The sequence below is a fragment of the Chiloscyllium plagiosum genome, unplaced genomic scaffold, assembly GCF_037043375.1.
Source record: "Chiloscyllium plagiosum isolate Xiang-an unplaced genomic scaffold, Cpla_swu_hap1 HiC_scaffold_14, whole genome shotgun sequence".
Taxonomy (NCBI): Eukaryota; Metazoa; Chordata; class Chondrichthyes; order Orectolobiformes; family Hemiscylliidae; genus Chiloscyllium; species Chiloscyllium plagiosum.
Genome location: NW_028270152.1, coordinates 119,668,742 through 119,694,172, shown reverse-complemented (window position 1 = coordinate 119,694,172; position 25,431 = coordinate 119,668,742). Strand labels below are relative to the sequence as shown.

Here is a 25,431-nt window from a genome sequence, read left to right as displayed (position 1 = left end):
TCTTCGAAAGAATCACTGGTGGCATAGCCCACTTTCTTTTTCGATGTTTGAGTTTCCTTGAATTGGTGATGTAATTTCCTGCAGTGACATCAGTTCCTATGGTGAAATCATTTCCTGTTCTTTTTTCTCCGGGCGTGGTAAATGGGATCCAAGTCTATGTGATTGTTGACAGATTTCCGATTGGAAAGCAATGCTTCCAGTAATTCCCGTGCATACCTATGATTGGCTTGTCCTAGGACGCATGTGTTGTCCCAGACGAAGTGGTGCCCTTCCTCATTCGTGTGGAAGGATATTTGTGAGAGTGGACAATTTAGTTTTGTGGCGAGTTGATGTTCATGTTTCCTGGTGGCTAGATTTCTGCCTGTTTGTCCAACGTAGCTTGGGGCGACACAGTGGTTCAGTGGTTAGCACTGCTGCTCACAGCACCAGAGTCCCAGGTTGGATTCCAGCCCTGGGCGACTGTCTGTGTGGAGTTTGCACATTTTCCCCCTGTCTGTCTGCGTTTCCTTCCGGTCCTCCGGTTTCCTCCCACATCCAAAGATGTGCAGGTCAGGTGAATTGGCAATGCTGAAATTGTGCAAAGGTTAGATGAGTTAGTCAGAGGGAAATGAGTCTGGGTGGGTTACTCTACAGAGGATCAGTGTGGACCTGTTGGGACAAATGGCCTGTTTCCACAATGTACAGCATCTAATCTAGTGTTTATTACAATTCTTGCAAGGCATTTTGTAAATATATATTGGTTTTACTTGTTGTCTGTATCGGGTCTTTCAATTTCATGCTCCCATGTCCTTGTTCAGTCATGTCCTTACAACCTTATGCTCCTATGATCTGCCACAGTTACGTTATTATTCACCTCAGTTGATTTCCCATACGTTTTATGATTTATACTCTTACGTTCATCTTTCAAAATCATGAATGTTCTGATTTACCTATTCACTTACGTTCTTATTCTTTCATTCTCTAATTCTCATATTGAAACCTTTTATTCTATTTTCCAATAAATTGTTTTTATCTTATGTTTTTTTCTCTCTCATATAATCCTGTGGTCCTGCACTCTTTTTGGTCTTTTTCACTTTTATTGGAAACTCTTTATTTCTTACGACTTTATTTTATGTGTTTCTTTTCTTATTCATAAATGCTCTTTGTTTTGTTCTCTTATAATTTTATTGTCTTACTCTCCTATGTTCTTATGCGTTTAGCTTTCTTAATCTCCAATGTACTTATTATTTAACTTCTTGTTCCTTTGTGTTTTTATTCGCATATTCAAGTTGTTCGGCTTCTCATATGCTCTTGTTTCCGTATTCTGTTATGTACTTATGACCTGACTGTCTTACGTTTTTATTCTGTGCTCTTTTTATTTTCGTATATTCGCATGTTCTTATTCTCTTTTGTTCCTATTGTCTCATTCCTTTATGTTATTTCTCACTCATATTCTTATTGTAACCTTATCCAATGTATTTATTCTCTGAGGTTCTCATTATTTTATTCTCTTTTTCTCTCATGATATGATCATATTAATGTCTTACATTCTTATTATCATATTCTCTTCTGTACTTACCATTGGCTGGTCTTACTCTCGAGTACTCTTATGTTCTTACTCCCGAATATTCTTTTTGCCTTATTCTCTTATGTCCCCATTGGATCATGTTGTATTATTCTAATTTACTCTTATTCGGTTATTCACTTACTGATGTCTTATTTTTTAGATTACCATTGTCTTATGTTCTTATGATAACTATTTCTCATGTTCTTATTCTCTCGTTGTCTTTGGCTTGCACTCTTATTCTCTTCATTTTTAATCTTTTATTTTCTAATCATATTGTCTTAGTCTATGATTGGCTGATGTCCTTATTCACTTATGTTTTTATTTACTTATGTTTTTATTCTTTTGTTCCCTAATTTTCTTATTCATGTTCTCATTCTTGAATGCTCTCATCTTCTCGATCGAATATATTATTATTCTCTTGTGTTATTAGTCACTTACGTTCCGATGTTCTTACCTGTTATGTCCTTATTACCTTGTGCTGTTTTTCTCTGTGAATCTTATGTTTCACTCTGCTGTGTCTTGTTTTCATATCCATAAATGCTTATTACCTTATTCTCATATATTCGTGTGCTTTTATGTTGTTATTATCTCAGGTTCGTATTATCTTATCGCCCTCTTCTCTTACCTTCTTGTTCACCTAATCACTTGTGCTCCAATTCTTCATCTTCTTATGACCTTGCCTTCCAATTCTATTATGGTCTCATTCACAACGTTCTGAATCTCCTAAGTTTCTATTAAGATCAATTTGCATTTTCTTATTTTCTCATTTGTATATTGATATATATATATGTTCTGATTCACTTGTGTTCTGATGTTCTCATTCGCATTTGTTTCCTGTCCTCACGCTCTTGTGTTCAAATTCAATGTTTTATTACCGTATTTTCTTTGTACTTATTCTGTCACGTTGTCGTTATCGCTTGTTTTTATTCTGTTCTGTTCTTATATTCGCATGTTCTCATGTTCTTCCTTTCTTATATTCTCAGATTCTCTTCATCCATTATGGCCTTGTTCCTTTATGCTATTGCTCACTTGTGTTCTAATTATTTTGTTCTTGAATTCTTTTATATATTTTTACTCTCTGAGGCTCTTATTTTCTTGTTCTACGTTCTTATTCTCCTTTGTTCCTATTATATTATATTAATTGGTTCCGACGATGTTTAGTCATATTCACTTAAGTTGGTTTTGACTTGTTCTTTTCTTTTCTAATCTTATGTTCTGATGTTAATATTCATCAAACATCTTATATCTTAATTATATTATTCTCATATGTTCTTCCGGTCTTATTTTGTTAGTCTCTTATGTCCTTATTATATCATCTTTGCTTTCACTTATGTCCTCAATCGCATATTCACGAAGGATGCGATTCTTTTATGTTTTTGTTGTCTTACCGTCGTATTCTCTTATGTTCTGAATCACTTCTGTGCCTACGCTCTTATGTTTCCATGATGTTACATTCTTAATCTGTTCTGTTCATATTCTTTGACTGTTATTACAATCCTAACTCTTTTGTTATCATGTTCTCAATCCCTTATGTTCTTACTCAGTTATATTTTTATTATCCTATTCACTTATGTACACATTCCCTAATATTCTCATTCTCTTATTCTGTTACTGTCTTCGAACCTTGTTCTCTTTATCTTGCACATTCGTAGACTATTATATTTTTTTTAATTTTCTTATGTTAGATTCTTATTTGTGTCTTGTTCTATTAGATACTGATTCTCTTATATTCTTACGATCTTCATTTCTCATGGTCGAATTCTTTTATTCTTCAACGTTCCTATTTTCGTCTATTCTTGTTCTCTTGTATTCTCTGTGTTTTATTCATTTCTTCATGCACTCACATTCTCTTCTGTTACGATCCTCTTATGTTCTTAGGTTTTTAGTCTAAAAGTTTAATTGTGTTTTTGAAGCTCTTGTTATCTTTTGTTCTTACTACCTTCTGTTTCTATAATCCGCTTCGCATATATTCTTTATCACCTTTGTTCATTTATCTGTCGTTATTTTTTATTCTGTTTCCTTATTGTTGTGGTTCTGTTCACCGAGCTGGAAATTTGTGTTGCAGATGTTTCTTCCCCTGTCTGGGTGACATCCTCAGTGCTTGGGAGCCTCCTGTGAAGCGCTTCTGTGATGTTTCCTCCAGCATTTATCGTGATGACATCACAGAAGCGTTTCACAGGAGGCTCCCAAGCACTGAGGATGTCACCTGGACAGGGGACAAAACGTCTTCAACACAAATTCCCAGCTCGGCAAACAGAACCACAACAACGAGCACCCGAGCTACAAATCTTCTCCCAAACTCTGTTTCCTTATATTCTTCTTTTCATGATCATAAATCGTCTTATGGTCTTCTCAACTTGCGTTCTTGTTATCTTGTTCTCGCGTACATATATTTAAAGCTTCGTTCTCTAATGATAATATGTTGTTTTTGTCTTATTATTTTTCTCTTTATTCTTTTTGAGGATGTGGCCATCCCTGATGAGGCAACATTCATTGCCCATCCCTAATAGCCCAGCGAGCAGCTGAAAGTCATCCACTTTGTTACGGAGCTGGAGTCACATGTAGGCCAGACCAGTTAAGTATTGACAGGTTCCTTCACTAAAGGGCATTAGTGAGACAGATGGAGTTTTTATTTCGAGCAGAGGCAGTGGATATAGAGCAGTCATTAGATTTTTAATTCCAAATATTTGTTGAAATCAAATTCCAAATTTTATCATGGTTCGCTGGATTTACTGTCCACTGATTATACAATTAAGCCATCACATCCCCTTCACATTTTATGAGCATGCTCTCTTATGTTATTCTGTTCCTCCTCACTTACGTAGTTTTTCACTTATGTTGATTTCTCTTTAATTCTTATGATTTTAATTTCTGCATTTATTTTGTTATTCATAAATGCTCTGACGTCTCATTTATCTGAAGGTCTAATCCTATTACTCTCCTATGCTATTCTCCTCCTACATTTTAAACTCAAATGTGTTTCTTATTTTAAAATCATGTACCCTTATGTTATTATTCGCATATTCGATAACGTTCTACTTCCTTTATGTCGTTATTTTCTCATTCACTTATGTGCTTTTTCTCTGGAGTGCTCATTATCTTAAGAGTTTATTATTTTCTATTTTTATTCGCGTATTTTTCTTAATCTCTTTTTCATTTGTATTCTCACTTTCTTACGCTCTTATATTCTTATCATCTTATTACCACATGCACTTATTATCTGATGTTCTCAATCCCTTATTTGGTCATTGTGCATTCTGTTCTTACGATTTTCTTCCCATTTAATAGTCTCTTATTCATAATATCGAAAATTCTTATTCTCTTATTCGCTTGCTTCTGTATGTGCTTATTCTATTATTTTCACATTGGGTCAAGTTAAAATTACACAACACCAGTTTGGAGGTGAACAGTTTTCCCTGGAAGCATTATCTTTCGAAGCGCTGCTTCGTCATTAAGTGGTTGTGGACCAGAATCATAAGACACAGAAGTGAAAGCAACAAGATTGAATTGTCATGGAATTAAATATTAAACAAAATTAGCTTTAGTCTTTTATCATTAGGAATGATCATGTTATTTTCAGTTCCTTCATATGTAAATCCCAGACTTTTTTAAAGTGATATGATCAGCATCGTATAAAAATAAAAGCCATTTCAGATCAGATAATGCATTGAAGGTGTGAGGTTAAAGTCTGTGTCCCAATGTTCGTTCAGACTGATTGCATTTCTAAAACGGGATTTTCAGAATCGTAAATGAATAATGCAGTTTTCGCGCAAAATAAAATGTTGTGCAACAAGTACAAATTCATAGAAAAAACTTTATATATGTGTGAGTGCAGGGTAGACCTAGTGAGAGTGTGTATGTGGGTGTGTATGTGGGCACGTGAGTGTCCATGAGAGCATGTGTGTATGTGTGTGCAATGGGGTATATGTTATTGAAAGGGTGCGTGCATGGGTTTGAGTGTGGGGATATATGTGTGCGCGCATGAGGGAGAGCTTTTGTGTGAGAGAGAGTTTGTGTGAGTGCCCAGGTCTGTGGCTGTGTGTGTGTGCCTGTATGTGTGTGCGTGCGCACGCGCCTATATGTTTACGTGCACGCGTGTGCTGGTGCTTGCACTTGTGTGCATGTTTGTGAGAGAAATCTCAGTGCAGTGAGGTCACCTGTAGTGTGACATGAACTCAAGTTTACGCTTGACGCCATCCCCATTAGTACCAAACTTGGCTGGCAGCCTCTGCACGGCCACTTTGCATTTTTGCCTTGCTCACAGTCAGCCTTGGAGGATGGAAAACCGAAGATTCAAGGCCGAATGTCCTGGACCACTGAAGAGCTCCCCGACTGCGAGAGAACACTCCTGGTTGGTGATTGTTTCCGGTTTCGACTCAGCCTTTGTTGTTGCCTCTGCCCTTTATCACCAAAAACGCGTATATCAGTGCACCACGGTTTATGTTGCATTTTCATGGACTCCTGTTCTATTATTGTATTTTTCATTTTTCATTCTGTTAGTTTGTTATGTCTTATATTGTTATGATATTCAGATCTCATGTTCTTATTGTCTCGTTCTCTTACTGCTATACCTTTCCTCTCTTTTGTTTTTATTCTCTCATGTTCTCATGCTTTTAATCTTATGCTCTTATTGTCTAATTTGCTTACGTCCTAACTTTCATGATCTTATTCATTCATGTGTCTATGTTCTGATTCTGTTATTCACGGTCTTCTTCTCCAATGTTCGTATTCTCTTATGTTTCTATGTTTCTACTCGGTTATGTTCTTATTCACTTATAGATTTTTCACTTCAGTTCTAAAATATTTATATCTTATGCGTTTAAGTTTATGATCATAAATGTTAGTATGTTCTTATTCCCTTATTCTCGTATGTTTTTAACTCGTCATTCACTTTGGTTCTTATTTACTCACCATGCTATTCTCTTATGTTCTAATTCACATATTGATGTATGTTCGAATTCACCTATGTTCTTATTATCTAACCTTCACATTCCCTTATGTCTGTATTTGGATATTCACTTATGTTGTGTTGCCTTCATGTATTCTAATTCATTTTTGTTCTCGCGGTCACACACACCTGTGTTCTTATTCAACTATTTTCTTATTTTCTGTTTAACTTATGTTCACATTATATTATATTCTTATTCAGTCCTATTCTTATCCTCTTGTGTTTTTATGTTGTTTGTCTCTTATTTTCCCCTTCATTCTTCCCCATGATTTTATGGGCGTATTTTACCAATCACTTATGTTTTTATTCCTTTGCTCTTGAAATATTTTCGAGATGTTCTTGTTCTCTTATGCTCGTCTGTTCTTGTCTTTGCGTGTTTTTATTCTCTTGTGTTTTACTCTATTCTGTTCATATGTTCCCACTGTCCTATGTCCGCTCTAACGTCTCTATTTTTTCTATTCTTGTCTTGTTCTCATTTTCGTGTTCGCAAATGCTATGTCGGTGTTATTTTCTCATTTCCGTATGATCTTATGCTCTGACCTTGTCAATCACTAATGTTTGTACTGTCTTATCTTCATGTTCTCTTTTTGTTCTTATTCACCGAGACACTTACTTTCTAAGTCGCTATCATACGTATTCCATTATATTCTCATATGTTATGTGTTTATTCTGTTGTGTTCTTCGTCTCTTATGTTCTTGCTCTCTGATATTCTGTTTTCTGTTCTACCCTTATATCCTTATTGTATTATTTTATCAGTCAGTGTTATTCTTATTGTTTTGGTCTTGAATTTGAGTATTCATGTTCGTAATCGCTTGTGCTCTGATGTTCTTGTTCTCCTATGCTCTTATTCTCTTGTGTTCTTTTTTTCTAAAATGTTCATATATTCCTGATATCTTATGTTGGTCTTTAGGTATGTTGTTTTTCTCTTTTTTGTGAATTTTCATTCTCTTACGTTCTTACCTGAATATTTACACATGTTCTTATGGTCTTATTCTCTTGTGTTATAGTTCAAAAATGATATTATTATTGTACCTTCCATTTCCCTTATGTTTTATTTGCATATTTACTTATGTTCTAATTTGCTCCTGTACCTATTCTCTTTCTTTATTAACTTACGTTTTTATTTTGTTGTGTTCTTATTATCCAATGTTACTGTACTTATTCTCTTTTGTTGTCGTTTTTTCATTCCCTTATTTTCTTCCTAATTTATTGTCTTATTGTTTTATTCTCATGTACTGTCATTCTCTTGTGTCCTCATTCTCTTCTTCTGTTATTCATTTGGAGTGTTATCGTCTTCATCTCTAAATTTCTTATTCACTTACGTTTTTATGCTGTTATTTATTATTGCCTTATGTTGTATTCTCACGTATTCCTATTCTCGTCAATTTGTTTTCTCCTAGGTTAAAATTCTCTTATTCTCTTTTTCTAATATTCATATTCTATATGAATCTTTTGTTTTCATTCTTGTATGTTCATATGCCACTAAACATATTCTTAATTTGTCTGATTCAAATTCTTACATTCTTATGATTATCCATGTTATTCTCTCTTATGTTCTTACTGCTTGACGTTCCTATGTTCTGCTCACTTATGTTCTTAGTCAATTACTTTGAATTCTATTTTAATCTTCCGATTTTCGTCTCTTATGTTCTTCTTTTCCTAATCATAAATAATCTTATTTACTTATTCACTTACATTCTTATTCTGCTTTTCTCTAATTCTGATATTCTTTATTTATTCTCTCATGATCTTGTGTGTTTTTCTTATGTTCTTTTTCTTTTATTTTCCTATGTTGCTGCTATCTTATGTTATTATTCACATCGATTGATTTCTTTTCCGTTCTTATTATTTTATCTTATGTACTCCTTTTCTTGTTCATAAAAGCACTTTGCTTTTGTTTTCTGAAGGTCTTATTCTCGTACCATCGTACGTTCTTATACTCTTATATTTTAAACTCTACTGTACTTTGTATGTCCTAGTATATTTATGTTCCTATTCACTTATTTTCGTATTTTCCATTTATGTAATTCTCTGATTCATGTGCTTATTCTCTCATGCTCTTCTGTTTCTGTTCTCCTGTTTAATTATTCCACTGTGTTCCTATACTGTTATGTTCCTATTTTTGTACTCACTTATGTTCTTACTCACTCATATTGTTTTTTTCGATTTAGATCTCATGTTTTTTATTCTATATTCATATTTGCATATTCATAAATGTTCTTATTTTCTTATTCTCTTATACTCGTATATTGTCATTCTTTTTTCTTATTATTCGCATAGGTTTTTCTTACTTTATCACCTTCTTCCCTTTTGTTCTTATTCGCATATATAACTCTGCTCAAATTTTCTAACGTTATCATTGTCTTACCTTCCCATTCTCTTATGTTCTTATTCATATATTGACTAATAGTCTGATGTTTTTGTTCCCTTATGTTTTTGTTCACTATTGTCCTCACAGTCTCACGCTCTTATTTGCTTACTCACTTGTGTTTTGTTTTCGTATTTGCATCTCTACATATTCTCTTATGCTGTTCGTATCTTATGTTTTCGTTTCGTTCTGGTATTATTTTCTTATTTTCTCCATCTCTTACATTCTCATATTCTCCTCTTCTGTTATATCCCTCTTCACATATTTATTACTCACTTATGTTCTTATTCTTTTGATCTCGAACTCTGTCACTCTTTTTATATATGTACGTCTTTTCTTGTTCTCCCATGTTTATGCGCCCATGTGTTCTTGTTCTGTTAAATTCATATATTTCTCCTCTCTTATTTTCGTATTCACTTATGTTGTTTTTCTCCTTTGTTTTGTGTTTATATTCTCTTCTGTTCTGAGTTTAATATTCATAAAATGTCTTGCGTAATTATTCTACTCCTTCTGTGTGTCATATGCTCTTATCATGTTGTCTCTGACGCTCTTATTATCTTAGATTCCTGTTCTGTAATGCTCTTATTTTCATGTTCACTTATGTTCTGATTCGCATAATTTTTAATGTTGTCATTATCTTACTATGTTAATCTGTCCTGTTCTAATTCACTTTTGTTCTTCTATTCTTTATCATAGTTTTATTAAGTTCTCATTCCCTAATGTCTTACTCGTTCATATGTTATTATCTCATTGTCTTTTGGGCTCATTCGCCTTTGTTCTCTTTCTTTTATTCTGTAATTCCTTCCGAGAAATATTCTCTTAATCTCTGATTTTCTTATGAGAACTTAGAACATAGAACATTACAGCACAGTATAGACCCTTCGAAACTCGATGTTGCGCTTCTCATGTCGTCCATATCCGAAGTACATCTATCGTACACTTTTTATTTTCATCCCCATGTCTAACGAAAGACCATTTAAATGCCCTTAAATTTGAGGAGTCTAAAACTACTGCAGAGAGTGCGTTCCACGCTCCTACTACCTTCTGAGTAATGGAACTACCTCTCACATCTGTCGTACTTCTTCCACCCCTCAATTTAAACCTATGTCCTCTCGTGTTAGTCATCAGCATCAGAGCAAAACGGCTCTCACTGTCGACACGATGTAATCATCAGATTATCTTGTATGTCTCTATTAAGTCAACTACAACGTTCTTCTCTCGAATGAAACTGCCTCAAGTCCCTCAGCCTTTCCTCATGAGATCTTCATGCCACACCAGGCAAGATCCTTGCAAATCTCCTCTGAATCCTGTCCAAAGCTTATACATCCTTCCTATAATGCAATAATCAGAAGTGCAAGTAATACTCCACTTGCGGCCGCAACAGAGCTTTGAATATTTGCAATACGACGTCATGGCTCCGAATCTCAATGCCTCCAGTAACAAAACCTGACATTCTGCATGCCTTCTTATCAAAACTAACAACCTGAATGGCAACTTTCAGGTACACTGAGACCCATCTCTCTCTGCTCATCTGCACTACGAGGAATCTTAGCATTATCCCAATACTCTTTATTCCTGTTGCTCCTTCTACTTTTCACACTTTTCCGCATTAAATTCCATTTGCCACGTCTCAGCCCAGCTCTGCAGCGTATCTGTGCCCCTCTGTAACCTGTAACATTCTTCAGCACTATCCCCAACTCCACCGACTTTAATGTCGTCCAGAAACTCAATTACCTTCCCTTCTGCGCCCTCCTCTTTGCAAAAAATGAAAAATAGCAGGGAACCCCAAAACAGATCCTTGCTCTCCCTTACTAGTAATTGGACTCCACCATGAAATTTCTCTTCAACCAGCACCAGCTGCTACCAGTCTTCTTCCAACCAGCCAAATTCTGATCCAAACCGCTCACTCACCCTCAATCTCATGCCTCCGTACTTTGTGCAATCGCCGACTGCCTGGAACCTTATCAAACGCCTTAATGAAATCAATTTACACCACATCAATCGTTTCAGTCTCATCTACGTGTTTGGTCACCATCTCAAGAACTCAATAAGTTTTGTGACGCATGGCGTACACTTTAGATACTGTATTGATAATACTGAATCAACTTATTCCTCTGCAGATGGTAATAAATCCTGTCTCATCTATCCTTTTCCAAGACTTTACCCATAAGCCAAGAAATGCGCACTTGTCAATATTTACCAGGGTTGTCTCTACTCTACCTATTGAACAATGGAATAACATTTGCAACCCTCCAGTCGTCTCGCACGATTCCTTTGACAAAGACCAAAATTAAGGGTCTGTATTCTCCTCACTGGCTCCCAGCGAATCCTCGGATAAATCCCATCTGGCACAGGGGTTTCATCTATTTTCACACTTTGCACAACTGCTAACACTTCCTAGTTACAAACGTCAATTCCATTTAGTCTAGTTGCATTTGTCTCAGTGTGTTCCTCGAAATTATCTTATATTCCTTAGATTTTGATTTCTCTTGTTTTATTCTCTTATTCTGTTGTGCTCGAATTCTCTTCAGTTCTTTTTCTCATACCTTCTGATGATCTTACTCTCTTATCGGATTACTCCTGTACACTTATTTTCTTAAGATTTTTCATCTTCTGTATCTTTTGTTTGGAAGCGTAATCTCAATTTGTCTTTTCTAGGTTCTTATTCTCTTATGATGTTACGTTCTTGATTTCATATATTCTCACTCCCTTCTGTTCCTGTGTTATGCCTCACGTATATTCTTATTTACCAATGTTGATTTCTCTTTAGTTCTAATGATTTTATTACAGTATGCTATCTTAAATGTAATAGTGGCTTGAAGTAGCTTTGATTAGGGCATTATTTGCATCAGTATATTATTTTGGGTTTCAAAGCAGAAAATGTTAAGAGAATGTGGGTTAGAATTAAAATTGTTTGTTGTTCAATGATGAATTTTAGAGTTAAGAGACAAATTGTTTTTTTACAGTGGAAATTAGGAGTTTTCTGTCACTCCTACTTTACCAGATTATGAAATGAGATGAGACTTTTTGGGTGATTCCTTCATTGAGCAGAAGTGCTCACCGCCGTGTCGAAACAGTTTGGGGCTCGAGTCCATGGTTTCGACGGTTTTAGACAAATCCAATCTGGATTTGGAGAGAGTTGAGTTGATGTTTGGTTGGAAACGTCCAAAAAAATGTAAACACGTGCCAATTAGTGGCCCACAGCTTTAAAAAAAGTGAAGGTGAGAGTTTAATTTCGGTTACTTGTGTTCGGTTAAATGGAAAGTGAGATAAATGGCTCTTAATATTGCAAACATCGCTCTGGGATTTGAAGACTATTCCCAAATATTTTTGTAAAGTTCAGAAAGACAGAAATACGACACAAGTTTTAAATTAGCAAAGGGGTTAGAATGTGGTTTAACCAATGACAAATGTAATACTGAAAGTGCTAGGGAGTTAATTAAGCAGGTAGGTCTGTCAGAGAAACAAACAACTGCAGCAGAGTTAGAAAAAACACTTATATTACATGTTCGGAAAATGGAGTTAGAAGATAAAGAAAAGGAAATAGAGACATAAAGAGAGAGAGAGAGAGATACGAGTTAGAAAGAAGTGAGAAGAGACAGAAAGAGTAAGAGAAGGAAAAAAGTAGAGTGAAAAGAAATAAAGAGAAGGTGCTGAGTTGAACAAGGAGACATCGAAGACAGGGAAAAAAGGAATAGCGAGAAAATAAAGAGAAAAGGAGAGAGAAGCTAATCTTCAGAATTTGCACCATTTCCAGGAAAGTCAAGTTAACCAGGAGGATATGAAGAGAGAAGATTGTGATACACACAAATATGTTAAAGCGCATCCACATTTAGATGAGAATGATTTAGAAGCCTTCTCTATTTCATTTGAACAATTGACTCGGCCGTTGGTGTGTTGAAATTGTGGAAAATGTTCGTTCAAACTAGGTTGGTAGGCAGAGCGAGTGAGGTATTTACAGTGCTGTCAGTTGAGTGGTCAAGTGATTATGAAGATGTCAAGAAGTCTGGTTTTGATTACTTATGAATTCGTACTAGAGGCGTATCGACTGCGGTTGAGAAAAGTAAGGAAGGAACAAGGTCAGACCTATGTTGAGTTCGATAGAATTAAAAATCGTTATTTTGATATTTGGGTGCCGTAGTTACAATAGCCAAGGCCGACGTGGCTCTCAGAGAGATTAATCTTCTGGAGGAGTTTTGAAGAACTCACTCTCGGAGATGACAAGAATTTGTGTGGATTGAACAATAACAAAAAAGCGAGAATAGCAGCAGAGTTGACAGATGAATACGCACTGTTGCATAAGGCAACGTTCAGCTTTTGACAAGAAATTCATCCCGTGAGGGACAGAAATTTGGAGAGGTACTGATCTCAATCTACAAAACAAAATAAAGAGCACGTTGGCACTAGTCTACAACAGGTTCACAATGAAGCCCAAGAGGAGGAAAAAGAAGCGTTTCCACTGTGGTAAAGGAGGACACATGAAGTCACTGTACTGGTCATTAAATTAAGCCACTGTGGGAAAAGATGTGATGAAAGACGCTAAGCCATTGGCATTCGTGAATGTAGTAAGAGAAGCCCCCAAGTAAAATCGAGGAGCTACTGGATAGTGCACAGCTTATATATGGGCTGGGTATAGAGTAAGTCCCTGATCTGGAAAATAATTCATCTCTCTGGGTAAAGTTTACTCAGAAAGAACACAGAGATAAGGGAAATATGTTACTATTTTCAGAGATACAGGATCGAGAGGTGAATGTTTTTGCACACGTTCTGACATGTTACCCGAGAGAACAGTGATTTGTGGGATAGTTGGACAGGAATTTAGCGTACATTGTAATATCAGTTTGGAAAGCAAACTCAAGACAAGTTGGAGTAGTGATCGAGTGTGAGTTCCAGGAATACAGTTTTTTCTTGGGATCTATTGATCAGTATCCAAGGTTGGAGTGCCACCAGTGTTGTGGAGACACCAAGGGAGACCAGGGAATTGAAGAGTTAAAAGGTAAATAACCTGGCATGCTTTCAGACAGTGTAGTAAAACGATCCCGCTATCATAGGTCACTGCACGAAGCAGAATGTGAAGAGAAAGACGGAGAAATTGAGCTTCAATTAGCGGGCACACTATTTGATGTAATGGTTCAGGAAAACTGGAACTGGCAGGAGGTCAGGCAGAAGTGACTAAATGGAAGGCTAATGGACTTACAACTGAAAGACGAGACAATAATAGATATATATGTCGACGTATACTCAGAAAATAAGTCAGAGTTTATTCCTGATGGTTATTATTTTAAAATGGGCGCCATGCAGAAGAGCGTAGGGGAGAACTGGGCTGAAATGCACAAGCTTGTGTTGCAAATAGCAATAAAGGAAGTATTATGGGTAATACATGAACTACAAGTACGAGGTCAACTGTGTGGAAATACGATTCAGGCTGAGGTACGGAAGCATTTATATTGGCCTCAAATGCAATTAGGATGTAAATAACGTTTGACATACATGTCATATTTTCCAATAGATACGTAAGCTACAACAGTTATAAAAGCAACAACTTTATTGCCAATTAAAACATTGGAAGAAGCTTTCATGCAGGTGATGACTAACTCTGCACATCCCCTCCCCAAATTAGAAGCGAGAAGCAGTGCTTGTTAACCATAATGGAAATGGCAAACAGATTTGTGGAGGCAATTCCTGTACGGAGGAAGAAGAAAAAATAATGGTCGTGGAATCAATAGCTTTCTTCACATGGTATAGGCCATCCAGGAATATTCAATCAAACTAAGGCCAAATTTTACGACTCGGCTATCTGACGAAATGGTGGATGGCTGAGGAATACAGCACTTTAAAACAAGTGCGTTCCATCCTGAATCCCAGGGAGCTTCAGAAAGGAGGCATCAGATGCTGAATACCATGTTAAGAGAGTACTGCCAGGGCTGCCCGAATGGTTGAGATAAACGTATCCTATTTGCCTTGTTTGCCATTGGGCATGCCTCACAACAAACCTTCTAAGTTTATGCCCTTGACGTAATATTCGGACATGGAGTGAGAGGCCTTTTGAAAATAATTACGGAGAAATTCATAGGGCCAAAGTAGGAGACCGCGCACTTGGATTATGTATCGGAGGTGATGCAGAGATAAAATCGGGTAGGTGAGTTAGTTAAACAGCACCTGAAGTGGCACAGTGTGGAAAGGCACGGGGTCAGATAAAATCAGAAATTCGGACGTTTTCCCGTGGGGATGACGTATAACCAGTTGTAATATTCACTCAAAAGCCAGCTGTAGTGATCCTTATCAAATTGAGAAGAAAAGTTGAGTCAGGAAAAACTGTCACATAAAGATGTTGGATTCAGTGTTGGGGTCCCAGCTTCACTTTATATATAAATGATCTGGAATAAAAGGCTGGTGGCACACTGGCGAAGTTCGTCGATGATACAAAGTTAGGTGGACAGGCAGGTAGTTCTGAGGGGTTGGGGAGGCTACAGAAAGGCTTGGACAATTTAGGAGTATGGTACAAGATATAGCTGATGGAACTTAATGTGAGAGAATGCAAGATCTTGCACTTTGGAAAAAAAGAACAGAGGCAAGGACTACTTTATGAACGGTGAGAAAATTCATAAAGCCAAGGCACAATGGGATCTGGGAGTGCCAGTACACTGCGGAGTGATTTGCAGGTTGAGTACGTGGTTAAGAAAACAAATGCATTCTTGTCATTTCTCTCGAGAGGGTTGGAATGTAAAAGCAGTGAGTTGCTACGAAGTCGTTATAAAGCTTTGGTTAAGCCCCATTTAGAATACTGAGTCCTGTTGTGGAACAATCCTTAGGAAGGACATACTGGCACGAGACCTTCTCCAGCGGAGATTCACACAGATGATCGCTGGAATGGTATGTCTAACAAACGATGAATCGTTGAGGATCCTAGGATTGTATTCGTTCGAGTTCAGAAGGCTGAGGGGAGATCTAATAGTAACATACAAGATGGCTTGGAAAAGGTGGACTCTCGGAAATTGTTTCTGTCTCGTGAGGATACTCGGACTCGTGGGCCCAGCGTTAGACTGAGAGGGCATCAACTTAAAAAGGAAATGAGGAGACATTTCATCAGCCAGAGAATGGCGGACCTGTGGAATTCACTAACTCGGAGCACAGTGGAGGCGGGGGCATTACATGTCTTCAGTGAAGAGATTGATAAATGCTCAATCTCACAAGGAATTAAGGGATACGAGTAGTTGGCGTTGAAATCCCCATCAGCCATAACTGAATGGTGGAGAGGACTCGATTGTCCAAATGGCCTTACTTCCACTCTTATCTCTTATGGTCTAATGGTCTTATGGTCTTATGCGGATAGAAGAAAACTGTGACGGGCATGTAATATGAACACGTTGAAACCTTGTTACAACAGAGAGAGGGCACTGAAAAAAACAGAGTTAATTCCTGCCCAACAGATTGAGAAAACAAATTCAGATGATGGGGCTTTTGATGGACCGCAAATTCAACAATGAGGAAGTCCCTGAATACTGTGATGTGTCAGTGATCTAACTGTCGCAGGAAAAAAAAACGCAGTTGAAAGATAGCAGCAGTATGTCGACAGTTGCAAGAATAACATGGGGAGGACTAATGCCATTGTGCATGGGGTAGAAGTAGGGAATGCTGTTCTGATAAAACAACACCACTATATGATTAATCCTTTCAAAGCCACGCAAGTGTGGAAGAAAATAGATGGGAGCTCAACGAAACTATCACCGAACCGACTCAGACTGTACCGAGAAATTTGGATAAGCTAGTAACATTAGGTAGTGGGAACTACTGCGTAGTGATGGGCAGATAGCTTTATCAGAGAAATACAAAGAGGTTTGAGTGTTCCTGACTTCAAATAGGTTACATCAATTCGAAGTGATGCACATTGGAATGAAAAATGCACGAGCCACATTCCAAAGGCTCATGACCTTATGGCTTATGGCTGCGTTAGGAAACCGTGCAGTCCATCCAGATGATGTAGTGATCGTTAGTGAGTCATGGGGAGATCACATGCTGCAATTGGCAGAGCTCTTTGAACGATTAAGAGAAGCAAAACTAGTAATACAATGAAAGAAATCAACATTCACGAAAGCAGAGGAGAGGTTCTTGTTACATAACATCGGTCATGCAATTTGGACACCAACAACATACGCGTTGGAGCTGTACAGCTGTTCGAAGATCATGATGGAATTGAGCGCCTGTTGTTTACTGCACACTAAACTCCACACCCACCAGAGAAAATACTCCACCATCGAAAGAAAGAATGATTGAGTGTCGTACTGGCCTTCCAACAGTTTAATGTTTATCTGACAGATTGAAATCCTTTTACATTCTTGGAACGAATAAAATACAAGAATGTGAGTTTTATGCGTTGGAGTTTTTTGTTGCAGACTCTTAATTTAGACATTGTACATGTTATGGCTCATAATAAATTGGTTATAGTTGCGTTATTGCTTATTTAACAGAAAGACTATAGATAAGGTTGAACGGAAAATAATATTTTGTGTGTATATATATATATATATGTGTGTGTGTGTGTGTGTGTGTGCGCGCGCGCGCGCGCCCGCGCGCAGGAATGAATATGAAGTAACATTAAGCCCCAACGCATTTCTTTGCAATGGTGGATAAAACCTGAAAAAAAACGTTTTTCACTGTAATGGTTCATATCGTTTTCGTAAGTGGGGAGATGGTATAAATTTGCGGGTGTCAAATGTACATTAAAAAGAGAGGGAAGGCTGTTTGGCAATGAGAGCTTGCAGGTACCAATCATGTGACTGACTAGCAGTATCAGAGTGTACTGGAAATTTGAAAATATACTATATTTCATTGTGAAACAAATACCTGAATATCGGTTGTTGTTTTTGCAATGATTCAAATTGATAAAAAAACATCAGCTTAAATTAGGCCCAGCAAATTAAAAATTGATTATTTTGAATTTATGGTTTTGCAAATATCATACCACTGATATAATCCAATGCTTGGGCAGTAAAGAATCAGACATCTTGACAGTTAGACAGAGTGAGACTTAATGTCATCAATAGAGTAAACTGTCCATAAATTATTCCCGATCGAAGTTCCTTTTTCACACGAAATATCCTTGAACGAAAATATCGAAGATGACCCAGGGAGACCTATAGCCAGAGGGAGATGGAAACTGTCACTGAAAGCCGTTGTGTGGTTTTGAAATTAAGTTGATGTAATTTTAATATATGGTTATTGGAAAAGTATGTTGCTGTACAGTTGAAGGCCAATAACAATTAGTTAAGAGAAACTGGGTTTAAAGTTGTAAATGGTTTTGCTAAATGTTCACTTTTAGAGTTAAGGAACACATTGAGTTTTTAAAATGTACTGGAATTTGGGAGTTCTTTGTCACTCATACTGCGAAAAATTCTGAGGCGAGACCAGTTTCCTGGGTGTTTGCTTTGTTCAGCAGGAGGGTTTTCCACCATGTCGAAGCAGTGTCAAGGAAAACAAAGCTGACACAACCAATTACCGCAGAGTATCCTGAAAAGTTAACAGAATAATCTCAATGATTCCTATGGGCAGGGATTACTGAACTGCCTTCCCATGCTTCATGTGCAACAACAACACCATGTTTTTATTTTCTCTGTGATTGCCTTTGGAAGTTTGTGGTGGAAGTTGTACGAGAGGATTAAGATTGTCAGCATTCCAGTGATATGTTATCGTTAGTTATTGTTTATCTGCAGTTGATATACTATCTACTGATAAATGTATATTCTTGTTTAATATAGGAATTAAATCCCTGCATTCTGTACGTGTTCCTGTGTTTGAAAACATATATATACACACACACATACACATGCACGCATACACACATACAGCCAGATCTGATTGCCATTGCAGTAATTACTGAGGCTAATTGGATTTGTGTTAGCCATGTGAATTGGAAAATATGTGAGCTCGGGAACAGGCAACTGCAATTTGCTGACGACATTAAAACAATTGCAATCTGAAAGTTCAGAATGTTTGACGACGAGCAGAAGTGCATTGGCAGAGTCGGGTCTGGGCACAACATAGAGGAATAGGGTCATAGAGATGTACAGCATGGAAACGGACCCTTCGGTCCAACCTGTCCATGGCGACCAGATATCCCAACCCAATATAGTCTTTCCTGCCTGCACCCGGCCCATATCCATCCAAATGCTTCCTATTCATATACCCATCGAAATGTCTCGTAAATGTTGCAATTGGACCAGCCTCTACCACATCCTCTGGCAGCTCATTCCATAGACGTACTACCATCTGCGTGAAAACGTTGCCCCTTAGGTCGCTTTTATATCTTTCCCCTCTCACTCTAAACCTATGCACTCTAGTTCTGGACTCCACGACCTCAGGAAAACGACTTTGTCTATTTATCCTACCCATGCCACTCATAATTTTGTAAACCTCTATGAGGTCACCCTTCAGCGTCCGACGATCCAGGGAAAACAGCCCCAGCCTGTTAAGCCTCTCCCTGTAGCTCACATCCTCCAACCCTGGCAACATCCTTCTAAATCTTTTCTGAACCTTTTCAAGTTTCATGACATCTTTAGGATAGGAAGGAGACCAGAATTGCACGCAATATTCCAACAGTGGCCTAACCCATGTCTTTGTACAGCCGCAACATAACCTCCCGACTCCTGTACTCAATGCTCTGACCAATAAAGGAAAGCAGACCAAACGCCTTCTTCACTATCTTATCTACCTGCGACTCCACTTTAAAGGAACTATGAAGCGGCACTCCAAGGTCTCTTTGATCAGCAACACCCCCTAGGATCTTACCAATAATTGCATAAGTCTGCTAAAATTTGCTTTCCCAAAATACAGGACCACGCATTTATCTGAATTAAACTCCATCTGCCACTTCTAAGCCCATTGGTACATCTGGTCAGATCCTGCTATAATCTGAGGTAACCCTCTTCGCTGTCCAGTGCACCTCCAATTTTGGTGTCACCTGTAAACTTACTAACTGTATCTCTTATATTCGCATCCAAATCATTTATATCAATGACAAAAGGTTGAGGACACAGCACTGATCATTGTGGCACTCCACTGGTCACAGGCCTCCAGTCTGAAAAGCAACCCTCCACCACCAACCTCTCTCTTCTACCTTCGAGCCGATTCTGAATCCAAATGGTTGGATCACCTCACTTTGCTAACCAGTCTCCCATGGGGAATATTGTCGACTTCCCTTTTTGAAGTCCACAGAGATCCCGTAAACGAGTCTGCCCTCATAAATCCTCTTTGTTAATTCTTCAAAAAAGAACTCATTCAATTTAAGGAGACATAATTTCCCACGCATCACGCCATTGCTGACCATCCATAATCAGTCTTGCATTTCCAAATACATTAAATCCTGTCTCTCAGGATTCCCTCCGCAATTTACCCACCGCCGACGTCAGACTCACAGGTCTGTCGTTGCCTGGCTTTTCCTTACCTCCTTTCTTAATTAGTGGTGTCATGTTAGCCAGCCTAGTCTTATGGCACCTCACCTGTGATGATCGATGACACAATTTTCAGTAAGTGATCCATAAATCACTTGTCTCACTTTTCACAGAGTTTGTGGTGTGACCTGATCACGTCACAGGGATTTATTAACTTTTATCCTGTTCAATACATCCGGCGCTTCCTCTTCTGTAACAGTCCTTTTACTGCAGATAACAACATCCATTTCTCCACAGACTACATCTTTCATGCCACAGGTGAAACGTAATCGATGGGGCAAGGGCAATTATAATGCGATTAGGCAAACTTAAGATGCATAAAATCGGGGTAGCAAAATGCGAGGGATGCAGAAAATGGAAATGTGGAGCTGGTTTAAGGAACAGATATTGCGTTTCCTCGATGGGCATGTCTCGGTCAGACAGGGAAGAATTGAAAAGGTAAGGGAACCATGGTTTACTACAGAAATTGCATCTCTTGTTAAGAAGAAGATTGAGGCTTATGTGTTGAGAGACAAGGTGGTTCAGATGATGCAATGGAGTGTTACCAATTAGCTAGGAAGGATTTAAAGAGATTTTTCAGAAGACGAGCCATCTTTAGTAAATAGAATAAAGGAGAAATCTAAAGCCTTCTGTAGGTATGTGAGGATTAAAATGATGACTAGGGTCGGAATAGGGCCAGTCAAAGACAGAAGTGGGATGTTGATTGGGGACCCTGTGGAGTTGGGAGAAGTACTAAACGAACATTTCCCTTCGGTTTCCACTCAGGTAAAGGAGAATAATGTCGGGGAGAAGAATGAGATAAGTGATATTAGAATAGAAAGGATCGATGTTAGTTATGAAGAGGTGTTATCAATTCCAGAAGGAGTGAAAGTAGACTGGTCCCCTGTGCTGGTTGTGATTTGTCCGAGGATACTCTGGGAACCTAGGGAGGAGATAGCAGAGCATTTGGCTTTTATATTTGATTCGTCATTGTCTACAGGTTTAGTATTAGAGGACTAGAGGATCGCAAACGTTGTGCCCTTGACAGCAGAGATGACCAAGGTAATTATATATCAGTGAGCCATATTTCTGATGTAGGAAAGGTTTTGGAAAGGATTATAAAAAGTAAGATGTATAATCATCTGGAAAGCAATAATTTGATTTCAGATAGTCAACATGGTTTCGTCAAGAGCAGGCAGTGTCTCACAAACCTCATTGAGTATTTTTTTGATAATGTGACCAAGCATGTAGATGAGGGTAGAGCAGTTGTCGTGGTATACATGGATTTCAGACAATCCTCTGTTAAGGTTCCATGTGATAGGCTGTTTGAGAAAACACAGAGGCATGGGAGTGAGGGTGATTTAGCCATTTAGGTTAGAAATTGAAAGAAGGCAGCGAGTGGTAATTGATGGAAAATATACAACCTGGAGTCCAGCTACTGGTGGTGTGGTCACAAGGATCTGTTCTGGTGCCACTATTGTTTGTTATTTTTATAAATAACTTAGACGCATCATAGGTGTATGTATGAGTCAATTTGCAGATGACACTGAAGTCGGTGGAGTAGTGGGCAGTTTGGAAATATGTTACAGGTTGCAGGGCGACTTGGATGGACTGCAGAATTGGGTTGAGAGGTGGAAAATGGAGTTCAATGCAGCTAAATGTGAGTTGATGCACTTTGGGAAGAATAACAGGAAGGCAGAGTATTGGGTCAATGGAAAGATTGTTGGTCGTGTGGATGTGAAGAGGGATATTGCAGTCCATGTGCATAGATCGTTGAAAGTTGCCATCCAGGTTGAGAGTGCTGTTAAGAGGGCATGCAGTGTGTTAGGTTTCATTTGTAGAGGGGTTGAGTTCCGGAGCCGCTTTACAATGCTGCAAATACACAAAACGCTCTAGCGGATGTATGTCGGGGAGAATGTGAAAGCATTGAAAAAAGTGCAGAGGAGATTTAGATTAGATTGCCGACAGAGTGGAAACAGACCCTTGGGCCCAACAAGTCCACATCGACCCTCCCAACATAAACCCACACAGACCCATTCTCCTATATTTAGCCCAGCTAATGCAACTGGCAGTACGGGCAATTGAGCATTGCCAATTCACCTGAATTGCATATTTTGGAACTGTGGGAGGAAACCGGAGCAAACCCACGCAGACACAGGGAGAATATGCAAACTCCACATAAACAGTTGCCTGAATCTGGAATTTTAACCGGATCCCTGGCGCTATGAGGCATCAGTGCTAACCAGTGAGCCAGCATGATGCCTGGTCTGGAGAGAAGGCCTAATGAGTAAATGCTGAGAAACTTGAGTCTGTTCTCATCGGAAAGAAAAAGGCTCAGAGGGGATTTGATAGATACATACAAGATGAACAGAGAATTAGATAAGTAGACATGAAAGTCATTTTCCTAGGATGATGACGTCAGTTTGTATGAAGGTACATAACTACAAATTGAGATGTGATAGATTTGAAACAGATGTCAGAGGCAGGCTCTTTACTGAGACAGTGGTAAGGACGCGGGATACCCTGCCTGTCAGTGCAGTTAACTCAGCCACATTAGGGAGATCTAAACAATCCTTGGAGAAGCACATGGGTGATGATAGTATTTTGGAAGGGGATGCGCTGAGAATAGTTCAAAGGTCGGCGCAACATTGAGGGCCGAAGGGCCTGTTCAGCGCTGTATTTTTCTATGTTCTGTGTTCTATGTCCTTCCCCACAGTAAGCATTCATACAAAGCACAAGTTTCATATCTCCCCCATCTAGAGCCGCACCAAACAGAGACGGGATTATTGAATTTATGGTGTCCCGGTACTCTTCGCAGACTCCTCTTTGCCCTTAATGAATTTATAAAACCAGTTATGACTGACTTCAACAAAGCAGCATGCTGCAATTGAGCTAAGTAGAACTCAAAACTACAATAGACCGATTCAAATTAAGACGTGTTATCCATTACACCACAGGGCCGACCCACCGTCGACTTCCTTTCATCTTTTCCATGTGTAATGGCGACATTTATATCGGGGGGATACAAGATTACGAAGGTGAAGAACCAACAAAGATAATTAGCGTCACTGTTTTAATTCAATACGTCACACTGGCAACTTGAACACATTCGTCTTCACGTGCCTCCTTCAGTGTTGTCTGCATGTCTGCTGGACGTTTTCACTGCTGGTGGCCGGCACGGTGGCACAGTGGCTACCACTGCTGCCTCACAGCGCCAGAGACCCGGGTTCAATTCACGCCTCAGGTGACTCTCTGTGTGGAGTCGAAGGGCCTGTTTCCATACTGTAATCTAATCTAAGTTCAGCGAGAAAACTCTGGTTATTTCTCGCCCGGGATCTGGAATCAGACAAGTATCACGACACCCTCATTGGTGTTGCCAGCTCACCGGATACCAGCACATCAAAATGAGGCCCTATGACCACCAGCCTGTTCTGTGCCTTCCTGCAGAACATCTGCTGAACAGCATCATATTATCACAGCTCCTCTTTCTTCATATTGAAATCATATTTGAACTTTTGCGAAACTTGGAGTGAGCGACTTTGCAGCTGAAGTTTGTTATGGAGTCAACGACAGACACAAGAGTGTCGACAAGTCAGGTTTTAATTTTACAGTCATCATCACAGGAGGTCCCTGTTTCGGAGTCCGAGTTTGCATAGCACTATAATTCCTACTCAGGTAATGAAGATTTATTTCTCTTTTTGTGAATTATTAGAATGAAAACACATCTTCCTTGCATACAGAGCGCACATCCAGATCCTGCCAGAATCGCTCAGTAATTGTTTCCATCCGTATATAACGACAAAGGCAGCAGATAGACGGGAAACGACCACTGCAAACGCCCCTCCAATCATATCACCTTTCTGAGGTGGATGTATCTCGCTGATACTTCAGTGTCGCTGAGTGTAAATCCTGGCAATTCCCCACGAGCGGTATCATGGCTGCATGTCTGTGCTGAGGCGTTGAAAGCTTCAGGAAAGTAATTCATCCCCTCCATCACTGTGGTAATTCTGGATATGCAGTGAATCCTTTCCCATTGAGTGACGACTATACTCCAGGAATCCGTTTCGAAAATTTAAAGGTTCCTATCAGACATCTGCAATCGTTTGAAATAAGTTGAGACGTGGACGAAGACAGTGAAATAAAGTGATAGACAATGATGCCTGGGAGGCATAAGACAGGAAGTGAGCGCGGAACTGATGGTGCAAAACTCAATGTCGGTGCCATTGGGTCAGCTTTTACTGCCCAATGTTTATACTTACTTACACATTACAGCTAGTCAATTCACCGCAATGACCTTGTTCCTCTTGACGTGAGGTCCCCTCTGTGTGTATTAACGTGAGGTCCCCTCTGTGTGGTTCATGGGCCCCGATAGAATGAACACATCCTCTTTCTCCTGTCACTTTAACCAGGTGAAAATACCAGTTTTAAATGAATCCAAGAATAGATTATTTTTTTCTGTGCCTTTTCAGTGGAGAATTTTCAGCTATAAACTGTTTGTATTTGAAGATTCGAGGATTGAATACAATTCTCTGTGAGCAACTTTGATACGAAAACACATGTCCAAGGACTGTGAGGAAGTGGTTAAACAACTCCACATATGGATGAGTGAGAGCATAGCTGGTGTGGCGCCGTGGCTTAGTTGGTTAAAGCGCTTGTCTAGTAAACAAGAGATCCTGGGTTCAACTCCCAGCGGTGCCTACTTGTCGCGTTCATGCATTAGTTCTGAGCAAGAGTCACTGGACCGGAACTGCGAACTCTTATTTCTCTTCTCAGATGCTGCCAAACTGGCTTAGCTGTTCCAGCACCTTCTGCTTTTGAACATGTTCCTTGACACACATCTCTATCTCAGGCCATCTGACACTGTGAATGATCGAGGAACAAAGGTCGTGCGTGTGCCCTTTTGAACTATTACTTATGTCTGTGGTTTCTTTTCATTATTCCACAAGCACTTCTGCTTCTCCTCCTCTTTTATTCCCCATCCTTCATTCCCAGTTAGGTCGGAATAACGAGATGAGGCAGGAGACGCTGCAGATTTGCCGGGAATTTTGTGGTCATGGCAGAGATACCACCAGCTGATCACTCTCATTCTCTGATGTCACCGTTCATACATTTAAAGCAACAATATATACATCGTTGTGCTTC

The 25,431-nt window shown here is 38.8% G+C and overlaps 1 non-coding gene across 1 annotated transcript; it reads left to right on the top strand.

Annotated features, from left to right (window-relative positions):
* The first annotated feature begins 24,913 nt into the window (after positions 1 to 24,913).
* trnat-agu (transfer RNA threonine (anticodon AGU)) lies at positions 24,914 to 24,987 on the top strand. The gene has a single exon. It is a non-coding gene; the product is annotated as a tRNA-Thr (tRNA).
* The last annotated feature ends 444 nt before the right edge of the window (positions 24,988 to 25,431 follow it).